This window comes from Puma concolor, chromosome B1, assembly GCF_028749965.1.
Source record: "Puma concolor isolate L17-30 chromosome B1, mPumCon1.1.hap2, whole genome shotgun sequence".
NCBI lineage: Eukaryota > Metazoa > Chordata > Mammalia > Carnivora > Felidae > Puma > Puma concolor.
Window position 1 is genome coordinate 16,741,195 of NC_141670.1, and position 18,038 is coordinate 16,759,232.

Consider the following 18,038-nt stretch of genomic DNA (forward strand, 5'->3'; position numbering starts at 1 on the left):
GGAGCTTGACTTGGGGCACAACGTGGGGCTTGATCCCACGACCCTGGGATCACCATCTGAGTGGAAATCGAGAGTCAGACACTCAACCAACTGAGCCACCCAGGAATCCCCACCTTGGTATATTTTAAAAGTACTCTTACTGTCTTAACCTGCCCTATAATTCACCTCTTTATCTTCTATTGTTTGTTTCTTCCTAAGGTAATGTAAGCTCTTCGGGAGCAGGAATTTTTACCAGTGTTGTTCACTGATGAGTTCAAATAGTGAGTTCAACACATGAGCTCACACAGTGGGTTCAAACCACCCAAACAGTGCTTTCCTCTTAGAAGGTGCTCAGATTGTATCTGCGGGAGTGAATGACTGTGTTGTCTCTACAGTGATGAAGACGTCAGTGTTCTAAGTTTAGATATGAAGCATATCCTGTGGTATGCCAAAAGCCTGAGCGAAAGATAAGTTTCTGGCTCAAAGATATGAAGTAGGAGTGAGAACTATTTCTGCCTCATATAAGGAAAGCACCTTTCAACTAACAACCTCCAAGAGTTGATTGCTTTTTTTTCTCAGGTGTGTGTTCTCCTACCCAGAAGTCAAAATTTCAAAGGTCTCACAATACCACACATTATTAGGCTCTGTTGTACTCTTTTCATACATGGGGATAAGGTGCTCCATTTGATCTGTCGAGAAAAAGAATAAAATTTGTGTGTAGGTGTGTGTGTGCGTTGAATGGGAAAAGGGATGTCTTTTTCTAAGGGTTGAGTGAGCCACATGACTATGACAGGGTATATATAATGACAGTGGGTAGAGAGAACATAGTTCCAATTCACAAAATCTCATAATACTGGAGGAGTTAAGTGGAGAAGACCTAAGAAATTTCTGAAATAGATGAATTGTTAAAGAATATGGAAAATGGAATAACTTGATAAGATTTAGCAGTGCTTTGAATGAATGCTGTTAGGAGTTACTGCTAGTGATAAATACCCAAAGTTAGATGGTGAAAGTTCAGATAGTTCATCAGTACAATAAATCTGTAAGATTCCATAGTTAGCATTCCATTGATTGCTTTTATCCTTTTAGATTACTCTTACATTATTTCAAAGTTTATCACATTTTGCTAAATCCTATACTTGTAATCAGTATTCTGAGTCAACTTCAGCAATCAATTAAGATTAAATATTCAACCTCTATAAAATACACTATGCCACAGCACAAGGAAGGAATAATCTGAAAAAGCACACAGATATGCACTTTGTGATTTCAACAGCATTTTCTAGAGCAATACTGACATTCTTAAATCAGCTTGTTGCTGATTTCAAAAATATGAATAAGTATTAGGAGCAGAAGAAAAAATCATTATCAATCCTACTCTGAATAGTTTGTTACCATACTATTAAAGCAGAAAATATTTTCTTTTAAATGAATGCTATTTCAGTTACATAATAAAAATGCACAGATATAACCCCAACCAGAAGATTTAATTCCCTCATTTACATGCACACATATTTGTTTTAGTCGATGGAAGAAATATATCCTTTGTGTTGAAATTACATGTTTCTTTGAAATAGAGTTAAAAGTGAGAAAGAAAACTTTAAACATTTTCTTTCACTTTTAACTCACATGCCTCAAAGCAAACACCTGAACACATGTCAAAATACTCAAATTCATAGCTGCAATCAGTAAGCTCTTTATTCATTGAGAAATTTTGTTTCAATACGCCTCTGTTAGGGTTTTTCTTGGATGTTTATCTTGAAAATCCTTACTCAAAGCTGAAAGAAGTTTTTCTCCAAAGTCACATTCATTTCTCATAGGTGATTTCAGAAATCACACTCATTCGATATTTAAGTAGGAGCAAATACAGCACTATCTCTGTAATCCACGGCCAATTTGTATATGGTAGCACAGCTAGCTATCATTCTAATGATATTTTCTCCAAGAGACAAAGGCCATCACACAAATGTACTTGTATCTAGGGGCGCCTGGGTGGCGCAGTCGGTTAAGCGTCCGACTTCAGCCAGGTCACGATCTCGCGGTCCGGTCCGTGAGTTCGAGCCCTGCGTCAGGCTGTGGGCTGATGGCTCAGAGCCTGGAGCCTGTTTCCGATTCTGTGTCTCCCTCTCTCTCTGCCCCTCCCCCGTTCATGCTCTGTCTCTCTCTGTCCCAAAAATAAATAAACGTTGAAAAAAAAGTTTAAAAAAAACAAAAACAAATGTACTTGTATCTAAAGAGTGGATGTTGGGGCGCCTGGGTGGCGCAGTCGGTTGAGCATCCGACTTCAGCCAGGTCACGATCTCGCGGTCCGTGGGTTCGAGCCCCGCGTCGGGCTCTGGGCTGATGGCTCAGAGCCTGGAGCCTGTTTCCGATTCTGTGTCTCCCTCTCTCTCTCTGCCCCTCCCCTGTTCACGCTCTGTCTCTCTCTGTCCCAAAAATAAATAAACGTTGAAAAAAAAAAATTTTTTTTTTAAAGAGTGGATGTTAACGGTGGTCCTGCTATATCTGGTTTTGGAGGAATCATCCCCATACTCTTTATTCTTCATTCTCAGCTGCTAACAAAAGGGGCTCTCGTTCTGGAAATAATGCAACACCTCTTCTGATTCCTACCCCCAAGTAATTCATCTTCCCAATTATTTCACCAAGTTCCAAATCCAGAGTCTTTTTGTCATCGATCCTTGGTTCTCAAAATTGCAGACTCTGCTCTCATAGCCCCCCACATTTTTCATTCATAGTTCTCATTACAATTTCAATCACGCGGCTACAGCAACCACCTTCCAATAACTGTCTCCACTGTGCTGTGGACAGAGTACCAAGTAGGCTCTCAACAAATGATTATTGATTAAATGCTGGAAAGACAAATGATGCTATAAATGTTAGATGACACAGAAGACTGATATTTCTAATTTTATCCTTTATCTCATGCTATGCAAATGAAGTTATATTTACTTTAATTATCATAATAACTCAATGAGTAGGGCCATTCTCCGCTTGTAATTCCATCTCCTGTTTTTGTATTTTCACTGAACATTGTAGCTTCATACTTTTAACACTTCTGTACTTATATTTAAAAAGAATGATCTTACATATAAGTATGAAAGGAGGGAAATTAGGAGTTTACTAGTAAAGCCAAACAGTGTGTTAAGTGACCATAGATAACAATTTTTAATGCCTTAAGCCATTTCGTATTTATTGAGTGAACTATTGTCATATCATCTTTTTATATTGCTTTGGTCATTTATTTATTTTACTATTTTCCATTTAGGTTTACTATTTGCTATTTCCTTTATTTACTATATGCACTTTTTTTTTTTTTTTTTTTTTAGATTTAAAATCTCTATTTACTTTTTTTCTTAAAGACTTCTTTTATACCACATGGATGATATGGAGTTTGTGGTTTAAAACTTTGTGTTCTGACTATACGCAATTTATTTTTTTTTAGCAAAACACTGATCATTTAGCATCTGCCTACACCCATCACATCGGTACATAATAAGTGGCAACAAAGCAGGTGATTTGTGAACACTGCTGTTACCCTGTCAGAAGGAGAATCTTGAGGAAAAGCATTTTTTTTTTAATTTTTTTTTTCAACGTTTTTTATTTATTTTGGGACAGAGAGAGACAGAGCATGAACGGGGGAGGGGCAGAGAGAGAGGAAGACACAGAATCGACAACAGGCTCCAGGCTCCGAGCCATCAGCCCAGAGCCTGACGCGGGGCTCGAACTCACGGACCGCGAGATCGTGACCTGGCTGAAGTCGGACGCTTAACCGACTGCTCCACCCAGGCGCCCCAAGGAAAAGCATTTTTTGAGATAAGTGACATGACTGCCGTTGGATCTCTGTTCCGTGTCTGGCACAGTAAGCCACACCTTTTTCTTACTAATGAGTTTGGAAAAGTTGCCAACTATGCCTTTTATTTGGGAAAACACAGGGCTACTGATGCCTAAACACCATGTACGGAATTTACTTTCTTTGGTTGACGTGGCCATCTTTCCTGGTGCTTGAAGCCTGAAGACAAAGCAAAGGGAATGTATTTACTGTATGATAGGGGAGTTTGGTAGATGGGAAATCTGCATGCAAATCTTGTTTATTTTGGTAAAATAACTCTGGCTTCAAGGAAGATGCGTGCGGGCAGAATCACTGAGTAGTGACTTCAGTTGGTATGAAGAAAAATGTGAATCCTTGTTTAAGATTCTGATTCTGCATAACTTGGTGTCACAGTTATTAAAATATAGTCCTGGGGAAAAAGAGCAGATTGGAAGACGGTAGATGATGAGTTTTAAAAGTATTACATTTGAGGCGCGCTGCAGAAATTTACACGAGATGTTTACCAGTTACTTGGAAATGTGAATCTGGAACTCAGGAGCGAGATCAGGGGTAGAGACATAGATTTGGGGATTATCATGAAGGAAGAAACAGGTGAAATCAGAGGAAATTGGACACGAGGGACAGAACCCAAGGGAATATCTTTAAGGTCAGACAAAGAAAGAGACTCCTGTAGGAGAACTGAGGGGTAATCAGAGAGACCGAAGGAAAATCCTCCAGTGTCACCAAAGACAAAGGGGAAGGGATTCTAATGAAGGTCAGAGAATCAGCACTGTCTAATGGTAGTAATCTGAAAGTCCTTTTCTCCTATTTTTTTCCAAATATAACTCTGTATTAGTAATAATTCGTTTCCTACCTTTAGTAACAATGACATGAGGAAATTCAAAGTTACTCTTTATGTTACCAGAACACTGTTTCTCTCAATGTGTTTATTTTTAACCATTTAAGTATTTATATATATACTTTTATGGCATTTACCTAGATAGAAACAGAAAATATTTTTTCTTTGAATTTTATGATTTAAAATAATGAACTTTAAAGAATTTTTTTAAGTTTATTGATTTCGATAGAGACAGAGACAGCACTAGTGGGGGAGGGGCAGAGAGAGAGAGAGAGAGAGACAGAGACAGACACAGAGACAGAGAATCCAAAGCAGGCTCCATGTTGCCAGTGCAGAGCCTGACATGGGTCTTGAACTCACAAAACAGCGAGATCTTGACCTGAGCCGAAAATAAGAGTTGGACACTTAACTGACTGAGCCACCCAGATGCTCCTAAAATAATGAATTTTTGGCGTGTACTGAGTTTTCAGACTACATGTAAAATTACTTGTAATAAAAAAAAAATTATTCAGTACTATCCATCATTTGTCAAAACTCCTAAAAATACAGTAATGTCTGCCAGCTTTTCCAATTGAGCATATTGGAATGATTCTCTCTATAAAACAAATAGAAAAAAATCAGAATAATAATTCTCAAAATTGGGGTGCGTGGCTGGCACGCCTAAGATCAAGATGCAGCTCTTGATCTTAGGGTTGTGAGTTCGAGCCCACATTGGGTGTAGAGATTGCATAAAATGAATGAATGAATGAATGAATGGATGAACAAATACATATTTTAAAAAATCCTCAAAATTAGATATTGATTCCTGCCAAATGGTAATGAAAAATCATTAGGGTTTTTCCCCCCTTAATGTAAAAATTAAGGAATAGTTGTAATATGTAAATGTTTTAAATAAATTACATTTTAAGAAATGTATTAGGTTACAGAGTGAAGTCTTTGTATTAAACATAGGCAGCACTCACTTTGCACAGTATCGTGTTAACTTGGAACTCATGCATCTCTAACTGTGCCTTTTGTCCTTGGGAACTGAGAGGATTGCATGTATGTTTTCCTACGTTTATTGCATAGAGAATCTTAAAACAAGAATCCTTTCTTCTCCATCTCTTATGCCAAAGCCAATGTTAAAAATGTAAGATAAAATACACTTACTTACTCCCTGCTAGATCCAAACCCCATTACAAATTCTCATAAAGCATAATGACAAAATAGTTAGTAGTTTAAAGAGTAAATATCACATGTAGTAGGTTCTTTTTTTAATGTTCACTTATTTATTTTGAGAGAGAGAGAGAGAAACAGAGAGAGAGTGAGAGAGAGAGTGAGCAGGGGACAGGCAGAGAGAGAGCGAGAGAGAGAATCCAAATCAGGTTCCGTACTGTCAGCACAGAGCCTGATGCTGGGATTGATCTCATGAACCGTGACATCATGACCTGAGCCGAGATCAAGAGTCAGACCCTTAACAGACTGGGCGACCAAGGCACCCCAAACACATTTAGTAGGTTCTAAGAATTGTATGTAACAATGTTTGTGGAATGATACATTAGGAAAAATGATCCTGAATGTAGGTTTACAGTAGATACTTGTCTGCTAAAGAGCTAAATTCATTTTCTTTTCTGATTCACCATTGGAAGAAGTTTTGGACTCTAGGCAAAAATATAGAAATATAGGCCAAACATGATACCGTCTGTTGTACTGTTTCCTCTTTGTAAATTTTCAGAAAATCTGGCCTGGTTTAAATAAAAGAAATTAATATTATCTCTCAATGTTAGCAACTGAGCAATATATTTAAAATATATCCTGTTTACAGAATATACCTTAACCTTAAGGCATGGGAAATAGAGGGAAAAGGCTTTTTGATGAAGGTCTTTATTCAGGCATTCAAAAGAGAATAATATAACAAATATCCATGTACCCACCATTCATCTTAAAATAGAAGACATTTGAATTCAGTTAAAGCCTGTTGTACATCTCTCTGATTGAAACTTCCTCCCTGCCTCCAGTGTCTGAATTTCATATTTTTCAGTCCATATGTTTCTGTGTGCTTTCCTGATACAGGGTTTTGATGGATGCCTTTTTTTTTTTTTTTTTAAAGGTGAAAGCCTTTCCTCTCTATGTCTGGTTATGAATTGTCCTCTGGAAAGATTAGGTGCCATCAGTCTTTCCTGCATTGAGGTTGGTCCATAGTCAGAGTGTAAGGTTTTACCCCTCAAATCCTGTATGATTCACATAGGATGGGAAAAAGAGTCTCTCAGAAATCATGACTGAAGCAGCATAAAAAGATCTTTATGAGAATACCTCATTCAATAAATATAAATTGCTTAAGGCAGCAGGAGTAGTTATCTGTGGTCGCTGAAAACAGTATTTGGTTTTACTAGTAAACTCCGAATTTTCTTCCTTTCTTAATTATATGCAGACCATTCTTCTTCAATTAATAAGTACAGTCAAGTGTTAAATTTATAAAGCAGTAATGTTCACTGAGAAACACGAAATGGTTTTCTGCCAAGTGTTTTTACACAAATGCTTTTATTTAGTCATTCAGAATATTGATTAGGAAAAGGATATGTGTGAACATATAAAATTCTGATGTGGACACAGATGACTTTTAACTCCCAATGCTTTTTGTTTAATTTCAATATCCAACATAGATAAAATGTTCTAAGGAAGAGAAAAATCTCACTGCAATAAAATTTTCTCAGCTTAGCATAGAAATTATCACTTTGCTTCTAGACACGTTTTTACAGGTTTTTGCACAAGCTGTGCTTATTATGTGATGAATCCCCCCATGTGAGACAAAGCCTGAATGCCAACTCTAAGTAAATTTTGGAACATGAAATACATTCATTAATTTTTAAAGTAGAATTGCTCAAACACAAACGAAAATGTATTTTATGTTAAAGATCCGTAGTCATCTTAAAAAAAATATATATTTACAAAAAACACTTGCATTATTCTTTCCATAATAAATCATCTAATTCCTACTGCATTTACTTTTTCACTGAGTTTTTTTATTCTTCTTATTTTTGAAAACTGTATCATAAGCTACGGCCTTCTGTGTTATCAATATAAAGTTTAGAAACTTGTTTACATCTAACTTTCGTTTAATTCTGCCTTGAATGAAGATAATTATATTTTCCTTGATAAAAAGGAAAATTTCAATGATTCAGCTTCCTGTCAGAAATATTGATTTTTATAGTAAACAATTTATAAACAGTTGTTTGTTATACGAAGTTAACATGTTAAAATTTACATTATATGTGAATAACTTTTATTTCAAATTATAAAAGCGATTTATAGTTTATTTAAAATTTTAGTTAAATAAATTAAATAGAAAATGTAAAATACTTTATATTTCCAATTATAAAATGATTTTTATAGCAAATAATTTGATTTCTTCTTTAAATTCCGTGACTAAGAGCTGACACTCTATAAGCTATTTCACTTCTCCCAAAAGTAAGCATTTTTACTGCCCTGCACAGAGTCAAGGGTAATGACCACTTCCTACTCGAGAATGTGGCCTGGATCTCTTAGTTTGACATTTAACACCCCTCTTGAATTAGCACAAAACTTCTTTATTTATCACCAACACTGTCCTGCTGAAGCTTTCAGTATAGTCTCACTGTTCTGGTCTATTCACAGATGTGCATGTGAAGGTCGGTCAGGTGCCAGGCCATACCTTCTAAAACGTGGCTCTGCTGGGACCACAGGATAGGGTTGCTAATCTAACTGCATGTTTAGATAGCCGTATTTGCATTTGGATAATTTTCCACTTTTAACCATGGTCTTTAGTCTCAGTATATTAACCATTTTTAAAAGAGTGAATGCTTTCAGAATAAACAAGATAAATGTACAATAGAAAATATTTTTGGGGCGCCTGGGTGGCGCAGTCGGTTAAGCGTCCGACTTCAGCCAGGTCACGATCTCGCGGTCCGTGAGTTCGAGCCCCGCGTCAGGCTCTGGGCTGATGGCTCAGAGCCTGGAGCCGTTTGCCATTCTGTGTCTCCCTCTCTCTCTGCCCCTCCCCCGTTCATGCTCTGTCTCTCTCTGTCCCAAAAATAAATAAACGTTGAAAAAAAAAAATTAAAAAAAAAAGAAAATATTTTTGATCTTAGATCAAAAGTATATTTCTTAGCTGTATTTGGTTGTACGTTCATGAAATCCACTTATAAGGTACCCCTATGTAACTTTTCGACATTCTTGGGTTGTTTTTAACAGTAAGAATTTGTTCGAAAAGTTGAGTGCTGCAAAATGGTTTTAAAATGTTTAAATGGTCAGTTCAAACAAGCACAAAACTTCTATTTGGAGCTAAATTCAAAACCAACCAAATTTCTTAGGTTTGCAAAATTGAATGAGAGAAGTACCACTGAGCTGAATGCATGTCAAGAGCAATGGCTCCACTAGAATTAAACCAATTCAAAGTTGTACTGGAACCAGGATATGCAACGGGTCAAAGTCATCAAAGCGCAATGCTTTAAAAACACATGCTGGACGTGTGGTTTTCCATTAAACTAAATTCAGTTTCTTTTTTTCAAGCCAAAAGTTAGATTTAGAACAGGAGATTAATGTTCCCATACTATACTTCCTAATACCGAACTGACCTTCTATAAGAGAACTCAGTATTTTCCTTAAACCGTGTCAAGTTGCTAAACCTTATTTCTTTTTCCTGCCTGTATCTTGTGTCTATCAGCCTAGTTATATATAGCCTTTCGTTCATTATGCTAGTGGCACATTCATGGCTTTCTCTGTAACCTTCAGATTTGCTTTTGTTTGCTTATGCTTTTTTCTCAGTGAAGTACAGAAAGTTAAAACTTGTTATAATTCAGAAATATCTCCTTTATTGCTTGGGCTGGCCATTTTCTTATTATTCTTTGGCTATTATTTCTAACCTGTTTTACACCTTTGTATCGTATAACTGGGTAGAATGGAACACTTTAAAAATCTCGACATGAAAGCCAATCTACCATTTGCTATTTGTTAGGGACATAAAAAGGATGATGCGGCAGCTTATCTGGGTGTCTGTGTCCTCATGTGTGCACTGGGGAACATAATGCCTGCATGACCAACCCCATGGTAAGAGTGATAGCACCCTAGATTAAATAGACAACCAAGAAAATCAAAGCAATTATTGAATATGAAATAGCTATGCATTTGGTGAAACAATCAACATACAACCTATTATCTCTGATAATACTGAATGGTAAATAAAATTACAGGTGCAGTTATTTTGTGGATAGACTTTTAGTGTCTAGGGCAAAGGCTAGTTGAAGAGGGCAGTACGGAGCAGTCCTGACGGCTCATGCTCTACACCAGCTGGTCTCCTTTTCTTGTTTCTACTTCTGTCAGATGTTCTTATCTATTTAAGGAAGAAACAACTGATTCCTGCCTTTCAATAGTACATTTAAGACTTAAAGGCAACATCTAAGACTTTCAGTCTCCCACCAAAACTAACAACAAGGAACAAATTTGGTCATAGTGAATTAAATTTGTTTCAAAATCACAGAAAGGTGGGCAGCATGTGTCCTGCTACTCCGAAAAAAATCAAGAAAGGCTATCCTTACGTACATACCAAGATATTATCAGCTACAGACTGAGAGTGCATATACAAAAAGAAAATTTTTTTCCAGTGAAAAACTAAGTGATAATGTCACATTCAAAAATTAAAATAGAGGGGCGCCTGGGTGGCTCAGTCGGTTGAGCGTCCCACTTCGGCTCAGGTCATGATCTCATGGTTTGTGAGTTCGAGCCCCACGTGGGGCTCTGGGCGGACAGCTCACAGCCTGGAACCTGCTTCAGATTCTGTGTCTCCCCCTCTCTCTGCCCCTCCCCTGCTCATGCTTTGTCTCTCAATAATAAAAAAAAAAAAAATTAAAATAGATGTTCTGGTTTTGGTTTCTAGTATCATTTTTTAAATAAAAGGAACCATGGCTCATTGAAGAAATGGCTGATTCTAGGACTGGGACAGGGAATCTATAAAATGAGCCTGAACTATCTTATAGTACCAGGGGGAAAATCCTCACAATGATGGGACTATGTCAAAGGCCATAGGAGCCTAGTGAAAGAGAGGCCAATGGCTACAGCTGGAACCATTTGCACAACGCAGTTTGAGCCACTACTTTACTTAAGTCGTATTGGATTGTAATGCAAAGTGTAAAATATGTATCCATGTGCTCATACTGATACAAATGATTGAATTTAAATAAATTTAAAAAAAAATAAATAAATAAATTGAATTTAAATCAATCTCTCATGAAGAATTCCAAATAATTTATGTAAATACTCCATCAAGAGGAGGAATATAACTCTCTACTTCTTAAGCGTGTGCTGCTCAAAGTGACTGCCTCTGGAAGAGTACAGTAAGGAAAGGGGAGGAAAGGTTAATGTTACAGTGGAGAAACCTGACGGATACTCCCTCAGCCAGGTGATCAAGGTCAACATCAACAGTGATACCTCATGCTGATAGCATGTGCACTTGATATGACGTGATGAGAATGGCACCTTACCTTTGTGATCTTCCTTCCAAAACCCCATAACCCCAGTCAAATCATGAGAAAGAACTGGACAACTTCCAATAGGAAGATATTCTACAAAATACCTGACCAGTACTCCTCAAAACTATCCAGGCCAGCAAAAACAAGGAAAGGCTAATAAACGGTCAGAGCCAAGAGGACATGACTAAGAAAACATGACTGAAATAACATAATATTCCAGATGGGATCCTGGAAGACAAGAAGGGCATTAGGTATACACTAGGGAAGTATGAATAAAGTATGGACTTTAGCTAATAACATATCAATATTGTCCATTAATTGTAACAAAGTTACCGTGTTCGTGTCAGCGGTTAATAGTAGCAGAAAGTTGGTGGGGGGTGTATGGGGACTCTGGCCCTATCTTCACAATTTTTCTCTAAATTTAAAATTGTTCTAAAATTAAAAGTTTGATTTAAAAAAATGGATATTTTGGGGTGCCTGGGTGGCTCAGTCGGTTGTGAATGTCTGACTTGATTTCGGCTCAGGTCACGATCTCACGCTTCATGAGTTCAAGCCCCATGTCGGGCTCCCTGCTGACAAGGCAGAGTCAGCTTGGGATTCTCTTTCTTCCCTTCTCCCTCTGATCTTCCCCTGCTTTTTTTCCTCTCTCCGAAATAAATAAATAAACATTGGAAAAAATGGATATTGTTTTGACCTGAAAGGCGTCCCTCGTATCTACTTAATTTTTATCCTAGTATGAACTATTCAACGGTACCTAAACACAGCTCTACCGGTGGCACACATGCAGTGTTCTTCTAACTCAGGTGGCCGTGGGCTAGCCTTGTAGTGTGTGTGAATCTCATAGACCCCAGAGCTAACTCCCTTGGATTTTTTTCCTCCTCCAACGACTCAAAAATGGCAAAATTTGCAGGGAAGACCTTTGTTTCTCCTGGAAGAAGAAAAGGGGAAATAAGAGAAGAGCCAGGTGAAAAGAAAGTTGAACCAAGAAACTTAGGAAGGCCTTCTTCCCAAGTACAGAGGGAAGGGGGGTCTCCTCCTCCCACCTGTGTCCTAACTCTAGCCCATGGCCCGAGTGGGCTGTACTTCCTAATGGGTATAGGAGAGACTTAGAGTGTCACTGGGGTCGCCTACTTCATGATTCCCCAGGATAAAGCCCAGGATGAGAGTGGTAAGGAGACCTCACCATCCCCTGACACAGTTTCTGCCCACATCTTTTTGACAGTCCATCTTGGATAGATGGGAGAAGGCCTTAAGATCATTGTGATGTTTCAGTATTATAATTATTAAAGGATTATTTAAAATACTTATTTCAGAGAAACTTATAATACCCAAATAACAAATAAATATTTAGTTAGAAAAGGATGACTTTCCTAGAAACGATTGTTTTATCTGGTTTGGGGAAATAATCCTCTTTGGCCCTATCTGGGCAGGGACCCTGTTGTGTCATCATGGTCTGATCATGGTATCTGTCACTGGTATCTATCACTTACACTAATTTTTTTAAGAAAAATAATGCAATACTATAAATATGGGCTATAATAATATACCCTTAGAGAATGGATAAGTACTACACGGACTCCGTTTTTCTGACAATAAAGTGAGCCCAAGAGAAGATTTTTAAGTGACTGATTTTTGTGTTCCTAAATGACTAGTGAAGTCATTCTTGAAAGACGGTCTTTTTTAGGATTTAAAGAAACATTTGCATATGCACAAATTTGAAGTTTATTTTCAGCCTTTTAAAAAAAAAATTTTTTTTTTTTCAACATTTATTTATTTTTGCGACAGAGAGAGGCAGAGCATGAACGGGGGAGGGGCAGAAAGAGAGGGAGACACAGAATCGGAAACAGGCTCCAGGCTCTGAGCCATCAGCCCAGAGCCCGACGCGGGGCTCGAACTCCCGGACCGCGAGATCGTGACCTGGCTGAAGTCGGACGCTTAACCGACTGCGCCACCCAGGCGCCCCTAAAAAATTTTATTTTAACCCAAGTTAGTCAACATATACTGTAATAATGGTTTCAGGAGTAGAACCCAGTGATTCATCACTTACACATAACACCCAGTGCTCATCACAAGTGCCCTCCTCAATGCCCATCACCCATTTAGCTCATCCCCCTTCTCCTCTCCAGCAACCCTCGGTTTGTTCTCTGTATTTAAGAGTCTTTCATGGTTTGCCTCCCTCTCTGTTTTTATCTTATTTTCCCTTCCCTTCCCTTATGTTCATCTATTTTGTATCTTAAATTCCACATATGAGTTAAATCATATGACATTTGTCTTTCTCTGACTTACTTTGCTTAGCATAATACATTCTAGTTCCATTCACATTGTTGCAAATGACAAGATTTCATTCTTTTTGATGGCTGGCTAATATTCCATTATATATGGAATGTGTGTGTGTGTATGTGTGTGTGTGTGCATACACACACACATACATATATAATGGAATATTAGCCAGCCATTAAAAAGAATGAAATCTTGCCATTTGCAACAATGTGAATGGAACTAGAATGTATTATATGTATGTGAATGGAACAAGAATGTATATATATGTATGTACACACACACACACACACACACACACACACACATCCCTACCCCCACCCCCCCACAATACATATCAATCACTTCTTTATCCATTCATCAGTTGATGGGCATTTGTCAGCCTGGTATTTTTACCTTTTCCCTCTTTATGTATTATTATGGAGGATAGTTTTCAAAATATCAGACTCTTGGTGCAACGATGTGTTTAGGGAGAACCCCCCCTGGTAGAATGGTCCTCAATTTTTTTCTCTTATTTCCTCTAGCACCTTCATTTGTGCATCTTTCTTTCATCTATTGTATTAGTTTTGGGATAACAAAATCAGATATAGTACATTATGAATAAGTCAGTGTTATAATGCAGCTCTTACACAGGAGATCTTTGTTACTGTCAGCTTTGCAAAGGCCTTATTTAGTATGGGATCAGGTACATTTTGTACATCGCCTGCAAAAATGCAAACTATATCTTTGACAAGCCTATTTTAAGAATAAGATTATAAAATTTTCAAACTATTTTGATGGCAATTTAATTTTATAATAAATAAATAAAAATAAATAATAAACGAATGACTGTAAATCTCACTACATTTAGTCAAACTAAATCTTTAGTGAGGTTATAAATTTATTTTGAGGAAAATGCCTCAAATGAGTTCAGAAACCCTCCATCATCAAATCTGAGTTCTCTGGCTGTCTTAGCACCTGTAGTGGTCATAGTAGCATTAAAATCTTTCTGAAACTGACTCATGCAAGTTCATCTCTAGCTATGTAGGTCTCCTAACTGGTCATGTTTCTATTAGAGATTATTTACCCTTTCTGGAATCCTAGTGATCAGAATGTAATCCTTGGTGTCTTTAATGAGAAAAATATCCCCTTCCCCCCAATTCAGTGTTCAGCCAATACGTATTTATGTGATCAACAAAAGAAAGGAATGTTTTCAGATCCTGGGCTTGATTATTTTTTGTTTCAGATGTGACAGATTTGCTGAGCAAAGCTCACAAGTCCCCTCTTCCTCTCTACCCACCACTACCCCTACTTACAACACATAAACACACACACACACACACACACACACACACACACACACACACACACACCTTCAAAACCCTGCACCATCTGACTGTTAATACATCAGGTCTAGGTCACCCAGCTTTTCTGAAGGAAATTGAGTCTGCTGAGTACTCCTTTATTCTCAGTATACATTACATTACAAGTAATAGTACTGAACTTTTCAATGCTTACAATGTTCCCTAGGAGTGTATCGGTTGAGCAGGTGAAAAAAAAAATATCTGGAAGTTTATTATTTTTCCACCAATATATTTGACACCACCTTTGGAGGGGGAACAAAAGGCATACTGTCAAGCGGATAGACCTGGACAAAATGTTACTGTTTGTTCCTCATGAGCACAGAGGTATATTTAAGCAAAGAAAGACATTCCATGACTCTCCTGGGACTTCCTTCCTTCAGCTGAATTACACCAACACGTTCACACCACTGTGGTTCAGACTGCGTTGGAATTTGAAATGCAGACTTCTATTTGCCAATGTTTCAATACCACAGCTATAAAAATTCATATTAGGATTGAACCTGGCCTTAAAATACCACCGAACAAATGAGAGTTTATTGGGGAAAATATGTGTACACATGAAATTACAGTAGAAGATATGAAAATAATGGGTGTCCTTGTTTGACAGATTCTATACTCACACAATAAAGCCTCAAAGTCACCAGAAGTCACCAGTTTTGGATTGTGTTTCAAGTCCAGGCTCACTGACATTCATGAAACTTTTGGTAAAACATGGGCCAAGTTTCGAGCAAGCCTGGGTAGAATACTTCTTTCATGTGGAACCTGTGTGAAACTCAGTGGCTTTGGCTAGCTTTCACCTTGAGTTTCACATTCAAACAATCCCAAGTTTCAGAGTAAAATTAAGGGGTGAAGGGAAGTAAAGAGGCAAACACACAGAAAACCGCTCAACAAGAGCGAAACAGAAAAAAATGACTTGCCGGAGAATGAAATGGCTGTCTGTCATCTTCCAAATGCACTTCATCTTGGTGCCACTGTATTCTGCAACTAAACTTATGTTGCCTTCAGCATATATCTGCGCTCATCAATGCCAAATCAAGGCTTCCTGGTACTCCGGGGGAGAAAATTCTAGACCCTCCAAGGCCCTAGGAAGCAGTGAAGCACGTGCTCAAAGTAACCGGAGGATTTAAAATTTGTATGCAGAAATGTGAGGATGAAGAGACTCCTTAAAATGCAGATTTGAAAGGAAAAAGGTAGCACGTAAATGTCCAACTTTTGGAAAGAAAAACCAGAGGGCGCATCTCTAGGTTTTCCTACTAAACTCAAACTCTAGAGCTTATCTTGCCTCTATTTCGAATCTAAAGGGACCTCCGAACCCATAGCATCCTCTGTAGCTTCAGCCCTCTGAAAACTTGTCCTGCGGCCACTTGCTTTCCTTCCCAGCAAGGTGCAGGCTACAGAGAGCAGACTGTGTTCGCTGTAAGGAGCCACTTCCTTGGCTGGGACGGAAGCAGTCTCCTGACAGGATTAGGCTTCTTCTACTCCTAACCTGAACACAACACACGGGGACCCTGTGCCAGGGAACGTCAAGCTCAGTACCTAGCAGAGGACTTTGAAAACACCCTCTGCTTGGGCTAGGGAAGCAAAGGCTAACAGAGCAATGTAATTAACACACGAGTTTTCTTCAAAGTAAAGAGAACATTTAAAAGCCTACTGCATGGCGAGAAACTGTTCCACTTGGCCAATTCTAAGAAATTCATTAAAAAAAAAAAATTCTTATCCCTCATTTAGCAGATGTTTCACTCACATAGCAGACTTTTGGCTACAAAGCGTTTTTCTTTCTGTTTTTTTCCCCTAGTTTTCCTTCTTAGAAAATGTCTTTCTTGTAATGTTTTGTCTGTTTGTATTGTTTAAAAGTTACCCAGAAGATCAGTGTGTTTAAAATGCATGTTTTCTTTTGCCATGTGGTCTGAGATACCAAATAAACTTCTTTGGAGACAAGAATCTAAATTCCAAGGATTTCAGTGTCCATGTTGAAAAAGCAACATTAGGCCCCAAGGCACATTGTAATTTTGAGGCAACAGGGCAACTCAAGGGAGGGGTTGATAGAATCAGGTTGTATGCACCGTCCTTCCTTCGCTACTTTCACACGTCTGCTCAGAGGGGGTGCAGAGAGTTGTCCTAAAGCCTGTATGGTGAGAGGTGAGAGACCTTCCCATAAAACAGTCTTTTCCTTTGAGTTGGGAGTTCCTATACAAGTAAAACCTCAGACATCATCAGTAAGGAAAACCAAAGCCACATAGATTGAAAGGAAATGGTATAAAAGCATTGAGAAAAAAAAAAAAGTGTTTTACTGAACACAGTAAATACCCACAATCAAAGTTAACTGCTGTGTTTGAAGTTAAAGTCCACAGATCAAAGTACTTTGCAAAATATCAAGCATGCGCATAAGGAGGACGAGGGGAGAGGCACAGAAGACTTTCCAGAATACTGTACTGTCCCGTTACAGAAACCTGCTAGCCAAAGACCTTTAGCTAGGTAAAGCATTTTCAAAGCCAGGTCACCTGAACTGTGGCAGGAACATGAAAATTTTAAAAAATGAAACATAAAAAAAAACCTCTTCCACATTAGCAAGGAACAAAGCGGTGATCCAAGAACAAAATAAAATAGAGCTATCTCATTCTCCTTAAAGACTAATTACTGACATTTTCTTGGCTCAGGTGGTTGCAGCTTTTTCCTTTTTTTTTTTCTTTTTCCATGCCCTTAGAAAGTTAAAAATAAGTAAACAGTCTAAACAACAAAATTACGATGTCTGGACCCTCTCACTGCTGGCCGTCAGGTTAATTGGAGTTCTGATGTAGCTCAGTCACAGGCCAGTATGTATCACAGGTCAACGTGACAGAGAGCTTTGAGCAAAGTTTAAAAGTACAGCCACAGAAATGTCCAGATGCCATTGCTGTATTCCGGAACACCACATTTACCTGCAAATCGTGCACAGCCGCCCCATACCTTCACTATAAATGAGTTATGTCAGAGACGATCGTCAGACACATATCAGAAACCAATGAAATAATTCCAGAAGGAAAAAAAAGAAAAAAAATCTTACCTCCAGGCAGCTGGGCTCAACAGTTGCTCTAAACAGAGGAAGTAGGAGTCAGTGGCCTTTTACATGTAGAGGTTGTTTATTTAGCCCTTTTTAAAAGGTCTTGAACTCCAGAGGTTTAAGATTAAGTCCAATGCAAGTGTCTGAAGGAAAAAAAAGGCAAGAGAGACGGCAAATAAGAGAGGGAAAGAATCCCAGCTGCTGGGTGGTGCCACTGTTCTGAGAGCATTTGAGCTATTTTCAGCATTAA

General features: G+C 38.2%; 2 protein-coding genes across 38 annotated transcripts in view; one reads left to right on the forward strand and one right to left on the reverse strand.

Annotated features, from left to right (window-relative positions):
* Positions 1-18,038, forward strand: part of CFAP96 (cilia and flagella associated protein 96) — a 521,342-nt gene that overhangs the window by 326,401 nt on the left and 176,903 nt on the right. The window lies entirely within an intron of this gene.
* SORBS2 (sorbin and SH3 domain containing 2) overlaps positions 1-18,038 on the reverse strand; it is a 353,761-nt gene that overhangs the window by 167,900 nt on the left and 167,823 nt on the right. For all 37 annotated transcript variants that reach the window (XM_086703237.1, XM_086703238.1, XM_086703239.1 and 34 more), the window contains exon 2: positions 17,792-17,931. The gene's annotated coding sequence lies outside the window, so the exon portion shown is untranslated. The remainder of the gene's footprint in view (positions 1-17,791; positions 17,932-18,038) is intronic.